At 46.8% G+C, this 4,929-nt stretch overlaps 2 long non-coding RNA genes across 4 annotated transcripts; both read right to left on the bottom strand.

Moving 5' to 3' along the window:
• Window positions 1-473: 473 nt before the first annotated feature.
• Window positions 474-1,764, bottom strand: LOC119323463. 2 transcript variants are annotated; one of them, XR_005156306.1, is made up of 3 exons: window positions 1,689-1,764; window positions 1,383-1,445; window positions 474-532 (listed from the first exon to the last, which is right to left on the bottom strand). It is a non-coding gene; the product is annotated as an uncharacterized LOC119323463 (long non-coding RNA). The 2 variants fall into 2 exon arrangements; XR_005156307.1 differs by having other exon boundaries at window positions 485-532; window positions 1,383-1,527.
• A 457-nt stretch (window positions 1,765-2,221) lies between these two features.
• Window positions 2,222-3,581, bottom strand: LOC119322817. 2 transcript variants are annotated; one of them, XR_005155859.1, is made up of 4 exons: window positions 3,472-3,581; window positions 2,852-2,981; window positions 2,560-2,728; window positions 2,222-2,295 (listed from the first exon to the last, which is right to left on the bottom strand). It is a non-coding gene; the product is annotated as an uncharacterized LOC119322817 (long non-coding RNA). The 2 variants fall into 2 exon arrangements; XR_005155860.1 differs by having other exon boundaries at window positions 3,459-3,566.
• Between the last annotated feature and the right edge of the window lie 1,348 nt (window positions 3,582-4,929).

Genomic DNA, 4,929 nt, shown 5'->3' with positions numbered 1-4,929 from the left:
AAGAAGCAGAAGTCGCCGTCTTGCTGGAGCTGCTGACGCCGGAGCATGGACGGCGGCTAGCAGTGGTGGTGGAATTCGTGAGATCCCTGAGCCAGCACAAAGGTCCTTGGATCGCTCGTGCACCTGCACATGGGCCGCATCATGGACTAGAGCAAATCAGGGCGCTGGCGCAGAGAGGAGAAGTTGACGAGAGGGGTGGAGGAGACCTTGAGGCGTCGGAGCAGCCGAGCCCTCCCCTCACAAGGAACCGCACGGCCCTCGAGCGGAACCACACGGAGGGGAGGCACCGAAGTCGAGCAGCTTCGTCGCGGGCAACTCGAAGCATTTGACGATGAGCGATGGGTGGCGCTCATCTGTAGAGGCCGTCGCCGATCTGGGAGCGCCATGGCCACCGCCTCGATTGCTCTATCTGGGGCCTGGGTCAGGTGAGTGACCAATAACCCAGATTTATTTTTCTTTGCATTTTCACGCAGAAAAGAGTTCCTTTCCTTTCAGTACAGCAGCTATAACTTCAAAATGGAAACCCAGATTCCTGAACGAAATAACAATGTAAGCAAAGATAACAATAATAAATTGGTTATGACTATTTCTGAATGAAAAAATGGTATGGTTTTCATAGAATCCATTCCACACAAATACAGTTGAAATGGCAACTAAAAAAACAACATGAGAAAACCAAATTCCGGTGCCCTAAGGTTCATCTAGAAAATGAACAAGCGTACAAGACTATCGAGCTAAGCTCAATTCTATATCTGACCCTCCTGGTTCATGCAGCTGACATGCATATGAATTGATTTTTCTTATATCTAAGGACAAATATAGAGAGGTTACAAGGGGTTAGAAAATCTACAAGTTAGGTGCGAACAAACCACTACAATTGCAGTGTGAGTCACCTTTTTCAAGAACAGATTACAGGAAACTTATAACATGGAGAATGGAAAGATGACGCATGTATACACACTCAATGGCGTTTGTAAGTACAGAACTCAACAACCGCTCACACTCGTCCTTAACCTTGTACACAACACTCAATGCAATCTAGCTACCGCATCTCCAACCGCTCTATCTCACCCTACTCGTTCTTACTATGCACCTGTTTGAGGATTGTGTATATATGCAGCAGAACTATGTATTTGTCGCTACAGTACAACTGCACCTGTCGACATGCGCATACACAGCTTGCATGCATTGATTGCTAGAAGGCAAAGCTTAAGTTTCGGTAAGCAACCAACCAGTAAATGATCCCAATGCACACACTTGTTTGTTTTTCTCTGACCTTTGCACATTAGTTTCAAGTGTGACAAACACTTGATGTCTATGCCTCGATGAAAATTTTACTAGAGACAAAACCTTTGGGAGTTTAAAGCAGCAGTACTACTTACATTCGTGTGCTTCTCCTTGGCGTTTGTGGTGATGCAGCTGCTTTCCTTCGTGCTTAACATTTTCTGCCAGCCCCAATTCCATTAACAAGAAGGATAAATGAGCATGCATAAGATTAGACTTCATACACAATGTTTCAGGTTTCAACTGTCATCATACACAAAGAGAAATAATCAAGCTGATGCCAAGGGAATCGATCCACCACTCCATCTCACCTCGTCCGTGAGGCGGAGGTCAGAAGAGAGTGGAGATGACCAGGTTGTGGGCACTAGGATAAACAAAGTAGAGGGAGAAGGCCAGGTGCTAACCAACAGAGACAGAGAAGAGGCCACTGCCTCCATGGTTTGGAGCTCGGGACCATCCTACATGAGTCTTTGATAACCAGGCATGTGTGTTTAACTGCATAGAAGAAGCGTGCAGAAGTAAGAAACTGTATGAACATGAAGATAAATATTGGGAGACAACTACACGAGCATAAGTAAGAAAAGTTGAAATGTCAAAGCACCTCTGAACCAGATAAGTTAAACACTCTGTGAAACCGATCAAAACAGATGCCACATAGGCCCGTGAATTATATTTCCACCAGAAACCAGGCCCATGATTTAAACCAAGAAATCGATAATAGCACAATTAGAGACAAAACCATAGAATTTTTCGCACAAGACTGAAGCTGAGCTCACTAAAATGAGATAAGCATATGTTTAAAAAATAAGCTTGCTAACTAGATAACCGGCTTACCAATTGCTAAGTGCTTTACAAACATATACACCACATGAAAATCAAGGTGGTGTAGCACTGTTAGTTGTTGAAACCCAACCGTTGGTTACTCAACGGAAGAACGTATCACCTCCAAATTCAACATGACAGCAAAGAGATCCTGGGAACTAAACAATGGTGGTGCTTATACTTGCAAAGCTGCAGGATGAACAAAATAATGAATGCCTGAGTATTTATATACTCATTACTGAACTAGTCCTGTAAAGGAACTAAACACGTAGTTAATGAGGACTAGACACAACACCATTTTACTTCTTGAGGAAGCTACAGAATGCAATAAACACAAAAATCTAACAAAGAAACAAAGTAAAGAGTTAAACTGAATCCCGAATCGTCGTAGTGGTGAGAGATATTTCGCGGAGCATCCATCAACATGTACACAAGCAGCTAAGTTGGTGCTACCTGTAGGAAGTCCTCGCCAGCAGGGAGATTGATTAAGTCAACATCAACCCGGCCTCACGCATGCAAAGCTTTGATGGCTTACAGCCAGTGGAAGTCGCCGTCTTGCTGGCCCTGCTGACGTCGGAGCATGGACGGCGGCGAGGAGTGGTGGTGGAATTCGTGAGATCCACTGCGCTGTGCCACGTCGGCACATTAGTTTCAAGTGTGACAAACACTTGATGTTTGTGCCTTGATGAAAATTTTGCTTCAGGAAAAAAAATCTTTGGGGGTTTAAAGAAGTAGTGCTACTTACATTTGTGGGCTTCTCCTCCATGGCGTTTGTGGTGATCCAGCTTCTTCCCTTCCTGTTTAACATTTTCTCCCAGCCACACCCACCCCTTCCACAAGCTTGTGTTTGATAATGATACATGAACTCCAGATTCCTGAACAAAAAATACAGTATAAGCAAAGATAAGCATAATAAATTGGTCATGACTAGTTTTGAATGAGAAAATGGTATGGTTTGCATAGATTCTATTCCACACAAATACAATTGAGAACAGCAAAAACAAAACACGTGAGAAAACCAAATTCCAGTTCCCTTTGGTCCATCTAGAAAATGAACGGATGTACATGACAGTCGAGCTAAACTGAATTCTGCATCTGACCCTCTTAGTTCATGCAGCTGACATGCATATGAATTAATTTGTCCTATATATCTAGGGATACTTACAAAGAAATTACAGGGGATTCAAAAATCCGAAAAGCTAGATGGCAACAAACCACTACAATTGCGGTGTTTGTTATCTTTTTTTCAGAAGAGATGACATGAAACTTATAACATGGAGAATATATCGAAAGAAGCCGCATATATACACTCTCAATGGGGTTTGAAACTGTAGAATTCAATAGCCGCTCACACTCGTCCTTAACCTTGTCCACAGCACACAAGGCAATCCACCGTAGAGGTTACCGAGCACCTCAAGCCGCTGTGTCTCGCCTCACTCGTTCCTATTATGAGCCTGTTACAGGCACCTCATGGCTGCTGCTGCAGCTGCAATGGAATGCGGCGGTCAGTCAGGGGAACATCAGTTGATGCTTTGCTTGAAACATCACGAACACAAATCTGAAAATTCAGGTCTGGAAAAGGATGAAGGGTATTGTATCATTTTGGCAAGCAGGTCGTGCTGTCAGGCAAGAAGGGATGCAGAATTCTGAACTGATAAATGCTCTGTTTTCTTCAGGTAGTGTTTCTTCCAGATTCAGTATACAAGGATTCAGTAAGGATGGGTACACGGACGGAATTAGCAATACAGTAGCAAGAATTCTCAGCGTGGCTTGTGTAAATTCAGCAAACGAAACCATACGTGCAGGACCATCCAAGAACTGGCACATATGAATGACAATTACGTAGTAGAACAAATCTGAATTATTGGCATGGAAGGAGGACTCTGCACCGCTCTGCAGAGCTCATCGCGCCATCTTACTCCTACTACAATAGAAGGTAAAACCTTGATTTCACACCAAATTGAACTAAGCTAAACACACGCGTGAGGAGAGAATCTGTAGGCCGCCGAGCAGGCGCGATAATCCAATTGATGGAGCCTGTGCTAGGTAATCGACCCCGTGCCGAACCAAGCCGCGACCTAGGCCACAGTGCCACACCCACCCCTGCCACAATCCCATTAACAATAATGGATCAATGAAGATGCGTAAGATTGGACTGCGCATAGAAAGCTTCAGGTTTCAACTGTCATCATACATTACACAAAGGGAAATCATCAAGCAGATGCCAAGGGAATCCATCCACCGCCCCATCTAATTCTCATGATCTCGCTCGTGAGGCCGGCCGCGGAGGTCGGAAGAGATTGGAGATTTGGGGGCGGCAAGGGGAGGGGAGGGGAGGGGAGGGGAGGGGAGTACCTTGAGCGGCTTGGAGGAGGCGTCGCGAGACAAGAAGAAGCGGAAGTCGCCGTCTTGCCGGCCCTGCTGACGCCGGAGCATGAATGGCGGCGAGGATTGGTGGTGGAATTCGTGAGATGCACTACGCCGCGCCGCGCCTGAGTGGTGGCCTCGGATCCCTCGTGCACCTGCGTGAGGGCATCGGCTGCATCAGGGACTAGAGCAAATCACGGCGGCGGCGCAGAGAGGAGAAGATGGGCGAGAGAAGGGGAGGAGACCTTGAGGCGTCGGAGCAGTCGAGCGCTCGCCTCGCGCGGAACCGCTCGGCCCTCGAGCGGAACCACACGGATGGGAGGGGCGGCCTCTCCCGGCACCGAAGTCGAGCAGCTTCGTCCCCCGAGACCGTGGCCGTCGCGGGTCTGGGATCGCCATGGTCGCCGCCTCGCCTGCTCGATCTGGCGTCAGGTGAGTGAAGGGGGAGGCCAGGGG

The sequence above is a fragment of the Triticum dicoccoides genome, chromosome 6B (assembly GCF_002162155.2).
Source record: "Triticum dicoccoides isolate Atlit2015 ecotype Zavitan chromosome 6B, WEW_v2.0, whole genome shotgun sequence".
Taxonomy (NCBI): domain Eukaryota; kingdom Viridiplantae; phylum Streptophyta; class Magnoliopsida; order Poales; family Poaceae; genus Triticum; species Triticum dicoccoides.
Note: the sequence above shows the minus strand (reverse complement) of the source record. Positions and strands in the feature narration are given on the sequence as shown.